Raw genomic sequence first — 23,769 nt, 5'->3', positions numbered from 1 at the left:
TCTCTTACTGAGATCAAGTAGGACATCATTAAAAAACACCACATGGGATTTTGTTTGTTTCCAAGAAGACAGAGTATGAAGCTGGCCTTGCTTCCTCGCACCTAACACAGCATGAGAAACTGCTGGGAGTAGGATGAGAAAATTGGAGGGGAAAGTTAGGTCATGCCACAAACACAGGCTAAGCTCGTGAGTCCTGTGGATGGTACCAGCTACATCCCCTCTGCATTCAAACTCCTCCTAATGTTTATTAGTTCTTTTACAACCTCTTACTCTGTGTCCCAAGACTGCTATTTCTATCACCTCCTCATCACGTTTATAGGAAAGAAACCCTATTTTCACAACAAGGTAAATCGCCAGGAAATTCAGGACCTGATGGGGAAAAAGTCTTGGGTCTCAGCCCTTCCAATTTCTTGTTCATTTAAAATGAGAAGTGGAACACAGAGATAATAATTTGCAAAATTGTGTCTGAAAAAAATGTGACTTATCAGCATTATCATTATCAGTAAAATTATTTTACTGTAAAAAGAGAAGGAGTGATTCACAATGTGGTAGCAATGTGGTATTCTGGCTGGTATCTAAACAAGCTTACAACGTAAATTTCTTGTTTCCTTTTAAAAGAGTACATTTGTCTTCAGGTTCTGTTTTGGGGCATGTGCAAAGAAGGTTCCTATTGGGAGAGAATGTTCATTGTTTATTGCTATGTCCTAAAGGGTACAAAAGGACAAATAAAGATGCCTGAATGCCATTGTTTCTTATCCTATATACTCCAGATGAACCAAATCTATGTGATAAAAACAACAAAAATGTCTTGGCTTTCCATGTCAAAACAGCAGCAGAGATTTCTATTTCAAGCACAAATTGACAGATGCTCCAAGACTGTTGTTATCACATGGTGTTCTTTCTAATTCCAAGCTTAGCTATGATGCTGAAAGCAATGAGAAAACTAATTTCTGGCCAAACTTGTTTTGCACAGGTCTATCTTACTGTCAGCATCTAAAAAAGATTTAAGTCAAAGATATCCAATGCACTAATGGCATAGGTTCCAGAAGAGACTTGTACTGTGCTTAGTATTGAGCATTTCCCCAGGACCCAATACCTGTTTTCGCCACAAAAAAATTTCAGAAGTTGCCCTTTTTTTGTTGTTTTCACACCGACACGGGCTTGGGAGATGTAGGTGTTCCAACCCTCTGGGAAGATCTGCTTTGGCGCCCTCTGGTGATTCTGGAAAACAGAACCATAAAAGAAAAACTGTCATTTTACTTGTAATGAAACCTTAACGTTTCTTCTCACCCAAGTATTTCATAAAAGTGCAGCTCCCCTCGCAACTGAGTGATTAACCAAATTCAGGAAGTAATTAACAATTTCAGGAAGTGAAAGATGGAAGGTCATGTCTCTCCCAGGATGGAGAGGATCAGGAAGGAAAACTTCAGTACTTATTTAAGCATCTTTTAAGGTCAGATTAGGCTCTTAAACCATCTATTCTGCTTTGGTGAATCACAAAAGTCAAAGGATATCATATATTCCTGTGTAACTGGTCCAATTATTTGTACCTAGACAAAGCACAGATTTCAGGAAGACTTTCCTGTTTTCATCTGAAGCTGGCACAATATGGAGAATCCCATGTGGATGTGGGTTCATTATTTCTAAAGCCAGTGTTTGGCTTCCATGATACTTGAGCTTGTTTTAAATTTCAACAAAATCGGTTTTTGCAAGATTAAAGAACCCTTTATATATTATATCCTTCCTGTAAAATTACTTACATGCTGTAGTAAAGATTATGCTCAGAGGAAATTAAATTAAGTATTTCTGTCAAACATTTTTACCATTCCTTAAAAGGTTTTCCAGTGATTTTTGTCCCCCCTAAAAAGACTGGCATCTTTTTAAGACATGGACACCAAAACTGCATGGACAGCCTTACCAGCACCAATGATTTCCTTTTACTTATTATTTTCCTCCAGTATGGTAAAAGATGCAAACAAAGAGCAGTTTTCCATTCTAATCTTGGGCAATAATTTCGACTTTAGGAAACGGATTTTCTCCAGCCATGTTCCTTGTGCATCTGTTTCTCTCTCTTTGTTTATTCTCCCCATCCCCAGGAAGTTTTAAAATCGTTGATCAATTTTGACCGAGTGAGACAGAGGTGTAGAGGGTTGACAGGAATTAAGTACCTACAAGTTTCATGAAAATAGGCAGCAGAGTGGAGGGAGGGAGGGAGGCCCTATTAATTCCCTCATTGAGGGAAAGACCTCAGCATGAGCTCAACCTTTGTTACAGCCTGGAAATCCACACGAGAGAGAAATCCTGGAAAGCAGCCATCATTAGTAGCACCGCTCATGGAACCACCTGTTTAATTAATTATTCTCTGCTGTAAAGAACCGTTTAAAAACAGCTCCATAGCTTTCAATATAAGCTTGCTTGCAGTGCCCCCAGTAGGAGTCACAGAGGCTGAGGTCAGGGGGAGCTGGGCCCCGTGTGCATTGTGCCTCTCATAGTATATACCCTAAAAGGCTGCTAGAAGTCTTTGGGCTTGGCCAGACCCACGTTTGGGTCTGTCATATTTTTCCTGCTGTTGCTCAGCACTTTACAGCAGGAACATTCTTCTGCTCTCCCACCATGGGACTCTGTCTCCTCTCGCTGCCTTTACCAGGAAGGGAGCCCCGAGCGACCACATGCAAAGTCATGCTCAGGCCTTACTCTGTAGCCGCACAGTTTGCACACAGGAGGACATCCTGAGAAAAACCAGCTGCCAAACTCTAAATAAATCCATCTGAGCATGTCTGTACTGAAACAGCATCATGAACAGGTGAGATTTATGGGATGCAGAGAGCAGGCACCCTTCAGGCTGGGCTAATTAGTCATCCTATAACAAATGTGAAGTCATAGAACCACAGAATATCCTGAATTGAAAGGGATCCACAGGGACATCGAGTCCAGCTCCTGCCACTGCACACGACAAGCCCAAGTATTGACTCCCAAGCAGGTAAGTATTCCAGCTTTGCAGAGACACAGTAGCAAGGCTGTAAGTTCCTTGGGTACAGGTAGAATAATGTACTTTCATCCAATGTTGAGAATTAAAAAGGTTGTTTTCATTGAAACCAGAAATAATTCTAACAAAATATTTCAAAGAGGTTTGCAAAACTAGAATTTAATCCCTTCAAGAAAAAAGAAGTAACTAGTACTAGAACAATTTTTAGTTCGATACTTCTAAGACCATACCTCAAAAAGGCACTTGAGAGAAAAACATGCTTTTTTACTAGTGCAAAGAACAGGAAAATTAGTGTTTGGTTCTTTGTTTCCAAGCTGACCACCACGTGTAGCATTTACTCCATGCACACAGTTGTGCCTGTATATCTGCTTTCTGAACTCCTGTGTGCTTCACAGGGTGCACGATCCATGAAAAGAGTTGGAAGTTTCCAGAGGAGAGAACCCAGCAATGGGTGTGAGCAAGGGTAGTGAAGGAAAAGGCCAGGCAAATACAGGAGGGTTCCAGACACACTCAGGGGAACACCCAGGCATGGGGGACACTTGCCTGGGGATCTTGTGGCCCTGCAGAGCTCATGGGCCACGTCAGTTTGGCAGCACACCCTGTTCCTAAGGAAGGGAAAGTGGCTTACTTTGCTTTTGTAAACTGGAACTCTCATACTTGCAGTAAGCTTGTCATATTAAAAGAATATTAAAATTGAAAAGTCAAGTACTTAAAGGCCAGGAAATTATGGAAAATACTACAGTATTACATGCTTAAAGGCCACATCATAATGCAAGAAAGAGCATAAAAGTAAAACTATACAGGAAACTTTAGCCTTGTCATTTCAAAACATTTCAAAGCAAAAGAAAAACTGAGGTAGCCATATCATGAAATCAGTACCAACCTCTATTCCTACCCAGCTCCATGACTTCCATTTACTTTTTAATTACATTTGTTGTCTGTTCTTTAAACTATAAAGAAGATCTTGTAACATTTTATGAACATCAAAAGATGAACCCTCTTAACCTTCCCTGAAAAACACATTTTTTCCCATTTTACAGATAGGGAAACCAAAAGATTAAGTAACATTTCCAAAGCCAGTGAACGCAGTGGTAGCAGACACAGAAATCACTGCTCTTCAGCACTGTGCTTTAACTGGAGACAATGGTCTCCCATGGGATATCTGTGTCAGAGCTTTGAAGGACATCAAAGTACACCAGGCTGTCAATAGAGATAATGGAATAATTGGCAACTGTGTCCAGGATGCTTTTCCTTTCAGGAAAGCTGGATTAGGATCTTCAGCCAATTAAGTAATGCTGTTCACTGGGCAATCATAGATGTTTATAGACACATAGAAAGGAAACTACCAGGGAAAGAAAAACCAGGGGCTCAATTAAATTCTAAAAACAGTATACTGTTTACAAGAAGCTGAAGAAACTTTGCTGGAGTAGAAACTAACTTATGTTGGGGTTTGACCATTAAAACATCAGGGCAGGGAACACAAACCTTCAGGCTCCTGGCAATAATTCTGAATCAACGCACTTGCTTTTCAGAGCCAACCATTTCACATGAAACCAGGGATCAGACTAATATTGTGTAAAAGATATAAACTAAACGTCAAAAGTTTATGCACATGCACACACCTCTCTTTCCAAAAATAAGCCCCTTTTAAAGACCATCAATATTTTGTAAATGCAAAGGGATTCCTTTCTTATCTGCATTTGAAAGACTTAAAAATGTCATGTTTTTAACCAAAATAAGTCCTTTTTTGTACCCTCTTGCAAAAAAAAAATGACAATACATTCAATCAAAAATGCTTTCTAAATGGGGCTGTCCACCACTTTTACAGGCTTTCAATGTTTGCCATGAACTATGGGCAGAGATAGATTTAACACACCACTACTGGCAGACAAAAGCACAGAATAAGTTCAAGAGTCTGTAAAGTTTGTACTCCCATGTTAAACAAGTAAAAGTAAATTAAGGCACACAGCAACACTTTCATATGAAAGAGGAGACCTCTTTTCTGGGTTAAGGGGGTCCAAAGGGCATCTCATTTTACAGGCATCCCCAACAAGCAGTCCTGTAACTTCCAGGTGTGGAATCCATGAGGCATTGTAAATAACTCATTTATTCCCCCTTAAAAAGAAATACACCTTATAAATTTAAGATTCAGACTTTGATCTGAAACTAGTTTCTCCACTCTTCTCCCCCCTCCTTCTTTCTCTCACACATAACACAGAAATCCTAATATTCTGGATGCCTCTTGCTTGGTTACACAAATGTTACCTAGTCTTTGCAAATAAGGGTGTGGATGCCATTGTAACAGCAAGGGACAGCCAGTCCACCATTCCCAAAGCTCTGCCATGAAACAGGAAAGGCCAAGAAGGGAAAAAATCAACTGCATATCACCAAACTCAGCCTCCCTGGGCAATAAATATATAAGTACAATTTCTTCAATAAAGATTGCAAGTAAGAGAAGACTCTCAGTAAAGCCTGATGAAACTGAAGAAGGTGTGTTCTCCTCTCACATGCTCCAAAGATGGGCAGGACAATCTATTTCACAGCACCTTGATAAAACTTGCACATTACCATATTGTGTAGCTCAAACAATGATACCTATTATGAAGAATTGCATTTCTCTCAAGATTCCATTATTTTAGACAGCTTTAATTTTTTAGCACTAGTTTTTCCTTTGCTAGCCCAGCTGCCATGTCTGGTCATGTTTTCCTTTTATAATTTGTCTTTACTTCTGTCAAAGTAGAAGTACCTGTACCTTTCTACACCCTCCTGAAGACTTTCTACTGATTTTGAAAATGTCTGGGTCTAGAACATCAGGCAGTCATTCTGTGTCATGCTTCCCTGGTTAGGCACAAGTTCAAGCAGGATTTACAGAAAGTTACTATGTTTTACCTCATTAGGTCTTACCCTTTCAGAGTGTATTAAAGTTCAATTGCGCTGTAGCTTGATGCCTGGCTTTGCAACTTAGGTTTCTTTCAAGATGCTCTGTCCACAGAGCTGTGGGTCATTAGACACTTTTCAGTTTCTTACCATCAAAAATGCATCAGCAGAAAAAGCCTCAGTGATCCTGCTTTATAAAAACAAACAGGCAACAAAACTCACAACAGATACTCTCATCTTTGGCACTGATGTGAAGGTTTACTAGTGAGTGAGAGAGATTGGAGGTTTAATTCTTCACTTGCATGAACTTTTGGGGTCAGCTGGCAAAATCTTGATCAAATAAATTCTAAGGCAGCGCCTGTCTTGTCAGGACAAAATGGACAAAAAAAGCCTTTTGTTTCTGTGGGACTCAGGCCTTATCAGCTCATTCTGTCACTCATACTTCCTCAGCCCACTTGCAAATCCTCCTGGATTTACTGCAGATGTATGAAGCTTGCTGGAAATAATAGTACAAGCAAAGAGGCTAGTCCAGCTATCGACTCCAAGCTCTTGGTAATACCAATGGGAAATTATTCACACAAAAGGTGCGCTGGGGTGACAAATGAAGAGTGTGCTTTGGCCCTTTGGAGATGCTGGCAGCTTGGACAAAGCTAACACACTAATGCCAAACAGCTCGCTTTATCTGATTACAGACTGAGCATTGCCTCCCCTTCCCGACACCAGCACCCTGCCCACCCCTCACACCAGCCTTTCATGCACACAGGTTGCTTTCTTCTATGCAGTCTAGCATGAAATGGAAATCTACAGTAAGAACTTGTCTAAAAAAGCGTTATTTTCTCCTTGCTTTTCCCAATAGACATCTTTAATGTTTAAATGCAGTAAAATTGAATATTCCTCAACAAAGCAGGAGGAATGTGAGAAGAGATGCATGCCATGTTTTATCACACCTGCTACCCACACTATTGAGACAAGGAAATAATTCTTTTGCCCCCTTTTTAATATCTGAGTTTCTTCCACCTTATTACTGCCTGCCCCTGCCTTTTTCTTTCTTTCTTTCTTTCTTTTTAAAGGTCATAAATATATTTATAATGGGAATCCTACAGACATTGCATGGAAAGACCAGTTTGGTTCTTGGGTCAGCTAGGAAACAGTACAGTACACCAACTACCTCCACCACCATTGTTCTGCCCCCAGAAAAGGAGGCACAATGAAACCAGCACGGGCTGAACCTCCAAAGGCCTGACTGCTCTGGCTCTCCTGTGTGAATCCCACATACTACATTGGGCATGGCAGCAACATCCAAGTGTGCTGGGGAGGACTCTGGAAACTTGCTGACTTCATGAGGCTGAGATCCCTAGTCAAATTGTGGATAATTTCAGTACTTCCAGGATTTCAAGGACTCTTATTTAAAAAATTGTAAGAAACTTTTTGCATGGGCAAATAGTGGTAGGACAAGGGGAAAATACTCTAAACTAAAAGAGGAGAGGTTTAGGTAAGATGTTAGGATTAATTTCCTTACTTGGAAGTGGTGAAGTATTGGAATAGGCTGGCCAGAGAAGCTGTGGATTGTCCTGCCCTAGAAGTGTTCAAGGCTAGATCAAATGGGGCTTTGACTAACCTCATCTAGCAGGTAACACCCCTGTCTATGGCATGGGTGTGGAACTAGATGATGTTTAAGGTCCCTTCCAACCCAACTCAAACCGTTTCTATTCTATTCTATTCTATTCTATTCTATTCTATTCTATTCTATTCTATTCTATTCTATTCTATTCTATTCTATTCTATTCTATTCTATTCTATTCTATTCTTTGGAATTCTGTTCACCTGAAGCTCATAAAGTGCTTTGAGGTAAATTCCCATATTGGAAGACTTAAACCATATCAGAAGCAAAACAACGGCTTCACACTACTGATTTTAAGAAGGGACACAAATGCCACTAACAGCAATAGGAAAAAGGCAGACATGCTCAATGTATAGCCCTTTGGTGTAATTAGGAAAACCCACCTAATTGGTATACTGAGCTTTCATTTCATTTACTTATGTAAACAAAGTCAGGGGGTGATTATGACATGGCTTCCACTGCAACAGCTGTGAATAGAGGTATTAAAAAACAAGCACAAAAGTGAGACATCAGCCAACCAGGAAAATTATTTCCAAGAGTTTTAACAGAAACTGAAGCAGTTCTTTGGCTCCTCATTTCCCAAACACTGAGGAAGCACCAGAGATGGGAGGAGAGCTAATATTGTGCCACTGTTTAAAAAGGGTAAATGGCACGACCCAGGTAATTATAGACCTGTCAGCTTGACATCAAACCCAGGCAAAACAGTGCAGCAGCTGATAAGGGATTTGATTAATAAAGAATGGAAGGAGGGAAATATAATTAATGCCAGTCAACACAGGTTTATGAAAATACATCTTGTCAAAATAACTTGATTTGTTTTCTAGATAAGATTGCTGGTTTGGTTGATATAGGCAATAGACTGGGGACTTCTACTGTCTATTTCTCTTGATAGCACATGAAACTTTTATTAAAACACCAGAATAACACCAAACTATCATGCTACCTATTGAGTGGGTTAAAAACTGGCTGACAGGTCTAAAAATGTCATTACAAATGAACATCTATTGAGTTGTATTTTTGTCCACTCTTATTTAATATCTTTGTCAATAATGCAGAAGAACAACTTGTCTCTAAAGACCACAGAGGATCAATTGACCAGGAGGATGATATATTATTAAGCAGCTTTGCTGCTGATCCAGAGTAATTAGGATCATTTAACTAAAATGTACTGAACAGACTCAAGCACTATCCCTTAATGTCCTGTCAGACAGCCTAGAAGGCAGGGCTTCAAGGATGGTGTCTCTTCCTTATTGCATTATTCAACACATCTACTCAACAAGGACTTCTTCCATCTAAAGCTCCCCAAGCTAGCTAAAGCACCTACCCCATGGCCAACTCAGTTCCACCCACATTGCTCCACAGCTTGTGCAGTTTTCCATGAACACAATACTGGTTTTATTTACCCCTTTACTGAGATTTTTAGGAGTTCATGGCCTGTGTTGCCTCCTGTTCCCAAAAGGAGGCTCATGAATTTTTCTCTGTATGGATGAGGTACAATATCAAAAGACAACAAATTTGTCATGGTCTTGAAAAATCAGAACCTGCATGAGGCCTGGAGCAGTCTGAGGTACTTTAAGGGTATTTTATGTGGGTGATCCTTCAGGTGATGATATGCTCACAGAAGCTGATCTCAGAAATGAGCAGCCCACACAACCTTAATACGATATTGATGTCAATGTCACAGAAAAACTGTCCAAGACCCTCTCTGCAGCCCATTTAAGAGGGGACCAGAGAAAAGCCATGCCATGCTCAGCAGAGCAATTCTCATAACTACATAATTGTTAGAGTTTGTCTTTGTGACACTGAGTGACGATTGCATGAGACATGCTCTGAGAAGCAAAAGAGCAACAGGGCACCCTCCCAGCATGAAGTGAGGAAGCTGCTCCAAGGATCTTCATTTAGTGATATTTTTCACTAGGGCAAGGATGAGGACAGGGCATCCACTGACTTTCACAACTGCCAGAAAGACAATGTTGAGCAAGTGATATCTCAGAGGACAACCTGGAATTTGCCCATCAAATTGAACTGCTTTCAGTTCTGTGTAAGGCAAAAATGGGCTCCTGACATCATAGAAGTAATGTTGCACTCTAACTTGTAAATTCTGTATGGCACCCCACATGCCTCATTGTGGAAACAGATTTATAAGCAGTTACTAAATTTCTGATTTGGACTTCACACAGAAAAAAAGAAAAATAAAGTAACTTTTCTGGTTTATTTTAGGATTCTGTTAGGTATAGTTCTATTTTAGACAATGCAAAAACTTCTTTCTATCAACACTCTTGGCACTGAATAAAACCTAAGCTTTTGTTATATTTTTATGGGTCTGTTATTCTTTGAGAGGTATTTTAATGCATATTGTTGTTTCCATTTTAGCAAGTGTTGCTCATTTTTTCAGAAGCAGATGGTGTTTACTGAATGTTGTTTGTTCCAAAAATAAGCGACATCCAACTGTTCACTTTGGAGGTGTGAAAGAGGAAAGGTCTGATGCATAAACACAGTTTCTCCCTTTTACTTCCCCTTGTTTTTCTTCTGGTGAAAGGAGCTGCCAGTGTCTCCTTACAAGCCTCTAAAACTGAGGAGTTTGTGCTGTCACTCTACCAGAGAGGGCACACAGCTCCAACCAGTGTTGCTGCCAGAGCAAAGCAGTAGCTAACAGCTCCTGGGGTGCCAGCTCAGAGGGCTTTGTTACAGCTTCTTTGCAGCCCACCAAAGGAAGAAAACACTTCTTTCTAGCTGGTGTTAGCAGTCAGACTAAATGAGGGCACGTCATGTTCCCTCTCTGGCCGGTAGAGAGAAGCAGGCTTTTTTTGGTAGCACAAGTAAAATGTCTCTGTTGAATTTAGAGAAAACCTGTAAATACTCAATTCCATCTTATGAGTTCCATGAGCAAATGAGGTTTCCACTCTACTGAACTCCCACTGTGTGTACCTGGGTAGGAACAGCAGGGCAGAGGCTGCACAAAGTCCCAAAGGATGGATTTTCTGTGCACCTACTGTTTTTCAGGACTGGGCTTTACCAGAAAGAGGGACATGTGTCAGGGATGAGAGGACAGATATATTCTGACTCTCATCTAGAAACCTGGAAAAGTACACAAGAGTCACAAGGAGACAGTTCTAGAGTCAGCATTATAAAAAGGATCTGTAACAACCTGAGCAGGGATAGAACTTTGCCAGGATCCCAGACACCAGATCCACACCTGAGGTTTACACTGCAGGGACAGGCCCAGAGCTCCAGGAGTACCAGCTTAATGGGGCTGCACTGTGCTTTCCACACATGCCTGGAAACATCAGTGTCCAGCCCTGCCTTGGTACTTGCACCTCTGCTGTGAGCTCCACCTCATTAATCTTCCTCCTGACCTGAATAAGCCGAGGCTGGTTGCTTTGCTTTGATTAGACAGTTAAAAAGTGTCAATTTTGCCAATCTATCTGGCAGCACACCCTAACATCCTTAGCTAGATGAAGTTTCTTAATGACCCCAGCTGCTTGCCAGCAAACAAGGCTGAGAAGGGATCTAGGAACATCAGCTACTAAACCTTGTCAGACAGGAGAACCTGTGGCATTCCAGAATATATTTTCTGAATAAAGTATTAAAAAAGAGAACCACTGCAGGGTGCCCTATTATGTTTTTAAAACATTCCAAGTTTGCTTAGTGTTTATCCAAAAAATCTAATTATACCTGCAGCTCGATAAGTAAACACAGAAATAGGAGCTCAGTGACTGCTATGCTTTCTTTAAAATGCTGTCTTGAAGGTTCATTATGCTAAACACAAAAGAGAAGGGAATTTCTTGCAATGAACTTATTAAAGGCACATTTTCTACAGAAATTATAATAGCATGATTGCGCAATAGCATATAATTTGCTTTGTTGGCATTTTCAGTGGGAATCTTACCGACAGCAAGTATGGATGGGAAAAGTGGCTGCAGGGCCACCACTTGTGTTGTTAGGAGCTGTATGCAGCGATTCAGGAGGGAGATGCCCCAGCCCAGAAGAGGAGCATTGGCACAATAAGCACAGCTGACAACAGGGGACAAAACCCCAAAACTAATTTTTTGCACTCACACTTATTCCCATGGTAGTAGAAAAGCTGGAATTCCTGGTGGCACTTCAGAAGATTTACATGGCACTGTTATGGTCACTAACAGCAGAACATCTTGTGCTAAGTCTCCAGGTCTACAAATGGGATCCAAACTAGGCACATCTACATGTTTGTGTTTCTGTCAAGGCAGCCAGAAAGGTACAACGTGGAGTTATGTGATGCTAATGTCCTCATGCTTTCTTAATGCCGCAAAAAAGAGCGTAAAGCAGACCTGATACAGGGGGGAAACAAAGTGGCTCAGATGATAATGGCACTGCATGACATATGACTGGCATGCACAAAACTGACCCATTTAAAACAAAATATGACTTTGCATCACAGCCATGGTATTTCTGCACAGCAGGAGGAGTCCTGAAGTCAGTGACACCTTGTCATCCACCCACCAATTGAGGAGAGAGTTTCCAGAGAAGCTACAGGGAGCACATCTCAGTGGGGTTTGAGTTGTGGGGTTTTTCTTGTAGAGGTGCAACCAAATAAAAGGAGCAGCTACCAGAAGAGGTAAATGTGGCCTCAGCTCTCTTCATAGAGAGATCCTTTCCCAGGATTTCCTGGGAGAAGCTTTGAGAGAAGCAGAGAAAGAAGTAAAACAGAATAGAAAAACACCACCTGCAAGATGTTTATATTAACAAGTTATCATAGTTTCTACAACTCCCTAAAAGGTCTCACAAGCCACTGTGAGAAACAAATGTCATTTCTCTCTCTCTGACCAGGCTGCCATCCACAGGTAAACATAAGAATGATAAACCTGAGATCGACCCCTGAAATACCTATTGACTCTAAACAGCAAACAGTTGGATATGAGTTTGTCCCCACATAAGTTAAACATCTGCAGGACACAGATGCAATTTTCCCTGCAAGGCACCAAAAAAGTTCCAGAGCCGTCCAAGCCTTGGCATACATTGCGAGGAAATGGGGCTGCTGAGGTCAGGAACTGCTCTGGGCAGGCTGTGTTTTTCATGCCTGGCCATGGCTGGGCTGAAGGTTACTGGGTGGATTGAAACAATCACAAAAGAAATTTGTCTTTCACCTTTCTAGTCTCTTGAGAGACTTTTATGTGCCACCAGTTTCAGTCTGATGGATGTTTTAACTTTGTCAAACTGTTCCTAGGAATTCTATATTAGTTTGCACTGCCTTTGAAAGTCGGTTGTTATCCTGAAAGCGCAGGAAGTGGGGATTAAGTCCATTAGATGTTGTTTGAACAACTTTCTTTTCACTCAGTGTTGTGACTCTGCAGCTTGCCAGAACATTTCAGCCTCTTTCCAGGAACTGGCACTCCAAGATGAAGCATGGCTGTCTGAAGACCTGGCATCTGTTCTTTTGTAGGTATCACATTGGAAGAATTGGAGAAGAAAACTCGATAGCAGAGGAGAAAGAAACATCCCTGGCACCACCTTATGCAAGTGGAACATGGAGGAGCTGGGTTTCAAAGAAGCCCTCTGCTGTTTGTGGGATTCAGGAGCACAGTACATTATTCAACTGGAAAATGTGACAACCTAATCATCCTGAAGGGTACTATTATTGTCTGCTTAATATGCTTTACAGTCCTGATGAACAGGAAAGGCTGGCTGACAAGTGTAGGATGATGTATCTAATGACTCCATATTACCATGATGGATCAATAAAAGAAATCTAATTTCAGTTTGGGGAAAATACAGACCATACAGCCAACTTTTAAGGCCACAGATTTCAGCAACCTGGACAAATAATTCCAGTTTAGGATAGTCTTATTCATTCACTGCTTATCTTTACTTGTTGCTGCTTAATTTAAATTTGGGACCTAATTCCAGAATCTGTGAAGATTTACACATTACAGAATGAAAATCATGTTTGTTAATCACTGGGTAAAATCAACAAAAATGTTTTGCGTTCTAATCAGATAAAACAGTTCATTTGAAAATTTCTTGGGTCAGGATTATGCATCAATGCAGCTTAAATTGCACATGCAAAAAAAATTATAACTCTCACATGTGTCACTAGTGCAGAATCTGAATTTCTTCTGGGCAATTGCACATGACAATCTAATTATTTTATATATACATATAGATCCAATTGAGTAAAAGGAAGACTTGATCAGGTTTTAAGTGTATTATTTAGTTTTGAAAATAGACCCCCTGTCTCTTCTGCTGTCATGAAAGATATCACTTTACAGAGGACATAACCTTCAGAAGTGTATTTGGGATGATTAAGGGTTATTTGGTAATCACAATCACATCTGAAATATGGCAACAGAGTAGGAAATGGTGCAGGCAGGAGTTTGATTGTAGTGGTGCAAATCTGGGGAATCAAATACAAGCTTAAAATTAAAGTTCACCGTCTTGGAAAGTCGAGATAGTCTGAGCCTTCCTGACTAATGAATTAATATGAATCATAGAAAATAGAATATGCTGAGTTGGAAGGGACACATCAGGATCATTGAGTCCAACTCCTGGCCCTACACAGGACAGTGAAAGACTTGTGCTTCTTCCTCTCACTGCTCTGCACATTGGGGGTTTCTGCAATCCTGGTTGGCAAGCCTATCAAAATCCACACAAAGTCACGAAGGCCTTCTGCAGAATTCAGAAGTCCTACCCGCAACAAAAAACTGTCTTTCTCTTCATGTGAGTCGTAACTGGTTCTTTTACCACTAGGTAACAAAAGGTAAATCATACATAAAGATACAGAACTGTGTCAAATCAGAAAAAAAATTGTTAGAGACTAAGGGGGCATATCTTTTGGCTCTTCCCTGGTTAGAAATTAAGAAAATCAAGATGTTAATAGTTCAAAGTGCTAAGTGTTCATACTTTTCTTATCAAGCTAAGAACTTGCCTACTTCATATTCCCAGCATTGTGGCTACTCTAATTTTCTCCCCAGAAATTTTGTACAATTATCTTGATATGTGTTATTGGAATAATGAATGTGCATGTCCTATTCACAAAAGTCTAGAAGATTCATCTTAGAACCTAAACTGTCTATCAGAAAAAAAATCCATCAGAAAAATCTGTCTAGAGTTTAGCCATATCTCATGAAAAGTTGTGTCTATCCAATTTGTTTTATTTAGCACTTCAATCTGTCCATTAGGAAGTCTTCACCTTGGTGACCATTGTTGGGTGGAGATGAAGGACCTCTGAAACACCCTGGGCACTGTACATGCAAAGAGTCAGCCCAATGTCATTGTTATTTTTGGTTAACTGAAGATTTTCTTCAATAGGAATTAAAAAACTGAGCCAAACAATGAAGGTTGTTGGTTGGTTTACAAGGACCTCAAAGCAAATGCAACAATACAAGGGCCAAGATGATATTTTCTCTTCTAACTACAGCCAAGTGCAATGTTTGTAGCAGTGTGGGAATCACGGACTTTGCTGAATGATTTTAAGAAGTTAAGCACAGAATGCCACTGGACATCTAATCCTTCTAATCCAAAGTTTATGCAATTATTTATTTCAGTGGGTGATTCCCATGAATAAAGTGAGCAGGATTTGGCTCTGGTTATGGATAAGTGAAGAGGACACCCAAGCATAAAATGGCAGCTTAGAATGACAGAGGAGCTCCTAACCCTGGGGAGTCCATTTAAGCCAGCTAGCATGGTTTAGACAAAGCACTAAGAGGGGACACGGTCCCTTTCTGAAAAGAAAGAAAGGAAATTGCCCCTAAAAGAAAAATCCATAATCAGGATGACCATCAATAGAAGAGATTCCCTGTTGGTGAGGTACCTTCTTTCGACTGAGAAAATTCCCCACGTTTGTTGATTCTGATCCAGCTGCCCTAACTTGGATTTGTAACCACCAGATGCATTGCAAACAGCTACGGATATTCTAAAGAAAATCAAATAAAGGCTTTTTTTAGCCCAATAAGTAGCATTCTTGCAGATGGATGCGGAAGACAATCAGTCACAAAATGGATAAAATTGCTGCCCCCCTTCCAAAATATTTAAAGCGCCTGCATCAAATTGCCTTTGGTTTGTATACATATCAGATTATAGAAGACCTGCCTCTTTATAATTTTTCTTAAAAAGGATGGCAGTCTTAGTTCAATAGAGTTAGTGAGACAATCCTTTAAGCTGTGTCAAAATGCCAGTTATCCTAAGATGCCACCCAGATTTGAATAATTTAGAAAGAGACAAAACCAGAAAGGAAGAATCATCCTTTGACTACTTCTGCTTTTGACACGGCTGCCTCCTTCTCCTTTTTACCAAAGCATCTTCGTCTCTCTATCAGTCATGACAAGTGCCAATCAACCCTTCTCTTTCTAAGGTTCTGGGGGGAAAGTGAAACATGAAACATTTTCTAACAATCAGTGACCAAAAGTCCACTATCAGTGTGTGGTCTGGGGGAAGCCAGCCTTTTCCTTTTTCACTTCTAATCTCTGACCCACTATTTACCTCTTCTTTTTTTATATACTTTAATCTCTTTGTTGCTCCAAAGGATCCTAAACAAATTGTAGGTCAGTGTGGATTAGGCTGCTTTGTTACCAATGATTAGTACATTTACTTTTGCTTTAACATCTTCAGCAACAGCTGAATGTCAAAAAGATCCAGCAAGAGTTTGTTTAATCACAACAAAAACTATGCCCACATAGTCTTACAATTGCATTGTCAGTCTCAGCATAAAAAATAGGAGATACAATAGGAGACAGTGACCGTGGACCTGCATTGTTAGCATGTGTTTTCAGAGGTACTATTTCAGTAATTCAGTATTACTACAACCAGATTCACAGTAACCTTCATTAGATCAGGATAAAAATTAAGCTTCAGATATTTGCCTTAGAGTCTGAATTCTTCTCCCATTTGCACAGTAGTTGCACTGGATTCAGAAACAGTTTATGCAGCTTGAAGTTGTAGAAATATATTCAGTAGAGAAGTTATATAAAGTTGCTCAACAATAATACAAACATGAGGATCAGAATTAAAGTCGGGAATTATCAAATACTGGGCTAGTTTCAGAAGAATGTACAAGGATCAGATCTCTTAAAGCAACCAGATGCAGGTAAGTTTTCTTAAACCAGCATTGCATCTGCCCAGCCCGTGTGCAACAGAGCGTATCTTGCTGTGATTTACATGTAGTAGGCCACATAACGATAAAAATGGGCAGAAGAGCCATTTAATTTGAAGTCCCTTGATACTGAAATTGCATCTACATAAATAATCACCTTATATATTAACAAGGCCAGGGTCAGGAAATCTTTGTATGATGCTGTAAGATCACTTTTTTACCCTGTTGCCCCACCTTATCTTCCCACATCAAATTCAAGGGTTTTGCCATCAATTTCAAAGTGGCATTACCAAAATTGACAAAGTTTTTCTTTTAACTGACATTGTTTCTCATGCTCCAAGCACCACCTGAAATATCAGACCTGGCCCTTCTTTGTTCATGTTGCTGACAAGTCCTGCCATTGTCTTCTCACATTTATTTGATGTAGGAAGTGAGAGTCCCAATCTGAATTATCAAATCACTACCTTCCTCTGCACCAAAATGCTCCTGCCTTCTATCACCATGCAAAAACCCTTCTCCTTCAATTTTCTATGGGAAATTTCCCAGAAAAATACTCCTAGTACAAGAAGAAGTTGGAAGTATCTGATATAACTGACAGCTTAGTAAGGTTTCCAGTTGCTTTTAATTTCAGAACTTTAGTTGTTTGAGAGTTTTTTGCCAGTGGTGGTAATGTGATGATATGAAGGTTCATATATCAGAAGTTATTGCTATGTTTCTTTTTAGTGACAGAAAAAATGAAACTCAAAGCCAGGAAAATTTTAGAAATGTTTGAGTGATTTGGAAATTGTAAAAATACACACAAATACACAGAGTCATGTCCAGTATCTTAGAAGAGTCATCCAAATTTGCCCATTATAGCATCTATGAAGTATACTATCTGTATAAATAATCACTATCCTTAAGGCCAGAGAAAGAATGAACGCAGATATGTGTGATATTGGAGAAAAGAAAAATGCAATCATTGGATTATAAACCATCCAAGATCTTTAAAGTCCCCAAACTGAGCAATCAAACCCTCAAAATCAAGTGCTATTTGCTTCATTGAGCAATCTGTGAATGTGTAATAAAGACAAACGGAGAGATCAGATGAATAAAACCCAACAGCAAGCATGAGCAGATAAGAAAAGTGACTAGAACCCAGGGATAAACCAGGAGTTTATCAAGGGAATCAGAACTGTTTGTTATCAGACATTCAGGCTGGTACACTTTAACGAGAATGTAAATACAATATATAAAAATTAAGAAGGCCTTAAGGAAACAATCCTCGCCTTACTGTACCATCCTGAGTTGTAGGCAATTCTGCAGAAAAGTGAGTGTCTCAGCTCTCCAGTGTGGATTCAGTCTCGTGAAAACGTGTCAAAAATATTACAATAAATGAGACTGAGCAAGTACTAAGATATTTTTATAATATAGTTTTCTAAATATTAACAAATTGATCAGCAAAAGTAACCAAGCCCTTATATTAGCATAATGGTCTTTACTTTTCATATTCTAATCAAAATATGTGAAAAAAGATTTGACAATAAGATCAGTGGAATAACTGGGTTTTCCTTTAAAACCATGCTTAACATTTAAAATGTCTTTTAAAAGGCTTATTTTTAATTTTTATTTATATATATAAGCATCTCTGAGAAAGGAAAATGAAACCATATTTTAAAAACCCTGTTGTCTGAATGCTTTGTCAGATTTTGCACATAACAAGAGTTTTTCTAGTGAAGTGATGGACACAGTGCAATTTTAGCTCAGACTAAGGCCCCAAAAGTTTTGCCACCCTTTGCCCAGTGAGCCATGGGGAGGCAGACCCAAGAGCAAGGACCAAGTGTGTGTTGCCTGAGTGGCTCCAGGGCCACTTCTCTCCCCAGCCACTGCAAAGGGCTTTGCAAGCCATTTGAAGGCAGTTTGCCAGCAGTTGCAATAAAGACCAAATCCTTTGCACAATGGAAAGCTAATTTTAGAAGTTATTCCTGCAGATTGCAATCACCTGCCATAAACTTGTATGTAACTCACTGTTGCTTTATTCCCATTGATGGGAGCCAATCTGCCTCTCCCTCCTGCAAAGCCCTCAAATATGAGCTATGGGACACGAGAGTCTGGCTGTAAGGGCATAGTTGGATAGACAAACCACAAGTTGCATCATAAATTTGGGTTCAGACCCGAAACAAGCATATGAGGGTGCCCCTCACACTGAAACACCTCCTTGCAGGCTGCATCATTTCCGTCACCTCACTTCCATTACTTTTCTTCCCCCAGTCTGGTCAGCTTTTGCAGTGTATTTTGCCCTGCTGCTGCTAGAGGAAATGAAAATATTACATTTAGGGGTCTTGGCTCCTACATAAAATCCTTTAAAATTTAAAAAAATTTGTGACTGAGAGAAAGGGTCTTTACCTCCCTACAGTAAAAGACATTGAGGATAAATACCTATGACTATTTGATGATTCTGAAAAGTCTAAAGAAATATTAAATAAGATATTGATAAAGAGCAGCAAGTACCATCATTTGCAAAACAAGCTGTACTTTCAAGTCAAGTCACTTTATTCAGGTAAAAATGCAGGAAACTGAAAATGCTGTACTTTTGAATGTGAGAACTCACAAGGGATCTCAGGGGGAAAATTATAATCTGTATCTTTTTCTGCTGCTGAGGCATTTTAAAAGAGCTCATGTTCAGGTTGCAGTTGACTGTTTGGTCTTCAGACAGGAAAAGCTTCCCAAAAAGTCACAAAGGTATAAAGACATTACCTGTGAAGACTGAGATAACCCAAGTGGTCTGTTTGCTGGAAGTGCATGTTCATCCCCTTGGCAAACCAGAAGAAGAATGGCTAATTTAACAATCTTAGGTGAGGTTTTAAGCCTGTTTTGAGGCTAAGACCTTTGAGATGTTGGAAGAGCATCATCTCCTCTATATGAGCTCTATGCCTTATGCATAAGGAGGATTTCAAAAGTTCTTAAAGCAAGTATGTACATAAGTAACCCTGGTTTAGCTGCAAAACATTTACTGATCAGACTTTCCTGAGTCGCTGTCTATAGTAATTAACATTTTGAGACTATTTTCTGCCAACTATAGCTCATAAATTATTGTGATTAGATTGGCAAATTATAGAACATGTACAGACCTTTCATAAATAAAATACCACTGATGTCTTCACTCTAACTGTTGTGTAACTCTAGCCTCACATGTCCAGCAGTAGCTGTGCTAAAACACTGTAAGTCAGTTTAGCAGTTCCATTCACACACTGACAGACTCTGTGACAAACAGTCAGTTCTAGAAAGAGTAATTTGGACAGGGTCACATACAGAAATATCCGATACCATGCAGAGGAAACAGTCATGCTGTTATTTCTGCTCCCAACCCCACAACAATATATTATTCTGCTACATAGATAAATGTTCTTTTTGTGGTCCAATTTGCTGTAAAACCTCAAGAAAAAAAAGGAAAACTTTAGCCAGTTAGCGAAGATAATTTGAAGACTTTTAAACAGAGGACTTTATAATGTAGTTCAGTGTAATGACATGAAAAAAAGTTCAATGCTGGGCAACTTTGCAAGAGAGGGTGAAGACTGAAGACTGCTTCTGACAATAACACTGATACTTGGCTGCTAAATTTTGTTTTCAGTGACATTCTGGAGATGTGAGCTACAGGCACAGGGTTGCCACTTTCCTTTGCTTCCTTTCCTATGTTTCCTGTCAAAGCAGTGCTGGAATAGTTCACTCCAGAGCCTGGGGCTGGCTGTGGGTTGAAGCAAAGCTGGTGGTACTGGGTGACCTCAGCCCTGCTGCAGGCAGCTGGACAACAACACAGCTCTGTGTGTTTCAGTGTAGTAGGAAATACCAGGGATAGGAAGTGCACACATAAAATATTCACTTGACTAAGGCATAAATATTCCAGAGCATCTGAAGAGATGCAAAATTATTTGACAGTTGGGGCTCCACACAATTTTCAGTGTCTTTCACTACAATTGAGGGGTAGGAGCTGCTTCACCACATTAAAAGAAATCCTAAGACTCCACACAGGTGGAATGGTTTGATGGGCTCTGAGGAGAAGGCGATCCTCACAGGAGGTCTAACTGAGCACCCCACGAATCCTGCACAGCAGGAAAAAAAAGAATAACCTGCAGTTATTCACCTGGATTACTGTAGGCAGAATGGGAAAGTACATAACCTATAAATTATTCTAATATAATCACAAATGCTTTCACCACATATTTTCAGATTCAAAAATTGTTCATATGTTGATATTACAGTTGAATATCTGGTTTTTGATTTACATGGTTACTTCAGATATTAGTGAAACAAAGCCAATCTAAACTTTAATAGTATGCTCATTTTTATGATTAATTCAATTTGTATATCATTTGCCAAAAAGCACAAATGGCCAGACAAAATAACACAAAGGAAAAACTGCTGATGTGCATCACTTCGGGATGACACCAAACCTGCATATTGCCATTCCTCCTGAAATTCCATCAGCAAGAAACAGAAAAAAAAAAAATCACTACATTGTCCTTAACCAGATAAAACAGCCAACATTTGCAACTTTTAAATCTCAACACAAGGTGGAATCACACTTTTAAGGGACTGCTTAAGCCTTAAAACCTGATTTCTAAGCCTGCTTGAGACAGGAAAGAAGCACCCTCCCAGATATTTCTGGAAAAGGAGCAAATAGCTATTTTCAGAGCAAACATGTTGCTGTCATTGTGTCACTGACCCTCACCTGATATGGACATGACAGACTAATTCACAAATCCTCCAGTTTAACGATAATGGTAATAGGTCACTTGGCATGTTCCATGAAGCTCTCCTAATTTAGATGTTCTTGTCCTATTTATGGTTTAAATAGGACCAGTTTCTCCTTGTTCCAGACACCCAGTGCCTTCCAGGCTGATGGGACCAGTTGATACTACCTGGAATGTCTCACGGGGTTTTCTCTCGGACTACATTTGGGTCTTTGTGTGGAAGATAGCATAACCCTGAATCTGAGTATTTTCCTTTTCCAGTAGATAAATGTTGTCAGTCCTTTAACATCTGCCCAGACACACATATTTCTCCTGCGCTTGGGTTGGTACTGCTCATACTACTGGGAGAAAAGCTTTGCTGGGATCTTGGGAGGGGACCACTCCATTTTTCTGCTTCCCTTCGCAAGCATAAAGTTCTTTATAAGAATATCTTGGATTTACCCAATAGTTAGAATCCTAGAACATCCTGAGTTGAAGGGATCTGCAAAGATCATTGAGTCCAACTCCTGGCCTTGATCAGGACACTCATGAAACTGACCTTTGGCAGCTGAATGCTCTATGGTTGGCATTATTCATAAGACAGAGCCAAGTTAAATATGGAAGTATGACAAAAATCTCCTACTACAAATTATCAAACCACTTTATGCAATCCCAATGAAAGATGAATGTTCCATACATACTAAAATGAGAGGTTGCTGGGAGACTGAGGACTCTAAAGTTCTCTGATTTCTGATAATATACTGGTTCAATAAACATTTATCAAAATTATAGGTCCAGCCCATAAAGTAATTAAAACAACAGAATCTTCCTGGAGAAGATCAGCAGGACAGGGACAAAGTAATTCTCATACGTATTTTTAAAAATGTATTATGGATCTTTAACCTTTTTAAAGGTTCTGATGAAACACAGCACAAGGCTTTTGTGCTCCTTAGACTTTAATTTTGAGAGGTGGAACGCTTTCTAAAAGCAATGCAAAATACAGTAATGAATTCTATGTTACTTTTTCAAGGTTTTGATAAATTTGAGAGGGAAAAACCCCAGCAAAATATCGTTTCAAGTGCTGATTGCTAGGTTCTATTTCAGACTCAGTGCATTGCACAGATTGCATCTACTTACAGTCTATGCAGCCCCACACAGCATGTGCAACTTCCATAAAAAACAGGAGTGCTCCAAGGGACCCAAAAGTGTTTCCATCACCACAACACTCTTCCCAGAGGCTTTCACCTTGGTGACAATTAGATGTAGGAGCCAAACACAACACAAATATCTGCAGTGACAGCAAGCAGAGAACACTGTTGCTTGCGGTCAAAAAGTTCACACAACTACAGCTCAGGTGTCAGGAAAAATGTTGGAAGACCTGAGCTTATAACCCCTCCATGGGCTGCTCTGATCCCATCTCATCCCATCTTTTTGGTGTTAGCAATCCTGTTCCATGTAACACACTCTCTTATTTCGTTCCACTTTTTAATTATGGCAGCAAAGGTTCACCCCTGAATTAAATGTAGTTAAGAAAGCTTCCCACCATCGTGAAAAAGAACCCCTCCATGTTTTGTATCTTTAATATGGTTAATTTGCAGGGTCCTTTAAGAGCAGCTGCCAGTTTCATGTGTCCAACGACTGCCACACAAAAGAGAATGTGGCAGCGAGCTGTGAGTTTTGCTGACACAGCACACTGTTTCAATTAAAAACAAGAAATAGAAGGAGCAGTTTGAGAAACCCAACACTAGCTGTTACCTTTAGAAATCTAAACTTAACAAAATTAAGGTGAGCATATGTATCACCTTTTTAAAAAAAAATACTGTTAGATGCTGCTGGAGATGCAGGTGATCAGTAAGTCCTTTTGAGGAAACCTCTGTTACAAAGGAGAAGAGAGGAAGATGGAGAAGGTGCCATTTTTTTATCACTATAGTAAACACCTAATGCACCGTAAACAGATCAAGTCATGCACTAAAACATGAAGAAGCTCTTTTTTAATCATCTGAATAGAAATTTAATATCCTTGCATTTTCTAAGTAAGGCAGCTTGCCCAAGCAACCAGATACACAAAGCCTTATGCATTTATTCTGCCTTTGTGGCTACTGAACAAAGCTTCTAAGTCATAAGCATTAAGGTTGGTATTTACTAAGAAGTTGGACACGAGGACTCATTAGGAATATTAGGGTATTCTAACACATAAGGAAACTTGAGAAATCAAATAGCCATATATACAGTATGACACACAAAAAAAGTCTATGTGTATTCCCAGTTTTTTTTTTTTTTCTCCTTGATTCTGAGGTCCAACAGCCAGAAACAACTCCCCAGACCAGCCCCAGCTGTGGAATGCTGAGCAAGAGCAGCACAGTCCTAGGTCATGCTGTGAGGAGTTGAGTACTCTGATTTGTGGGGGGATGATGTACTACAGAAAGCCTCTGCTACCAAATCGGCCCATAGTTACTGAGTGCTATGGCAAGAACAGGAGAACATTCAAAAATCCCAACCACTACAGCCCAGG

Source organism: Taeniopygia guttata, chromosome 1A, assembly GCF_048771995.1.
Source record: "Taeniopygia guttata chromosome 1A, bTaeGut7.mat, whole genome shotgun sequence".
Taxonomy (NCBI): domain Eukaryota; kingdom Metazoa; phylum Chordata; class Aves; order Passeriformes; family Estrildidae; genus Taeniopygia; species Taeniopygia guttata.
Note: the sequence above shows the minus strand (reverse complement) of the source record.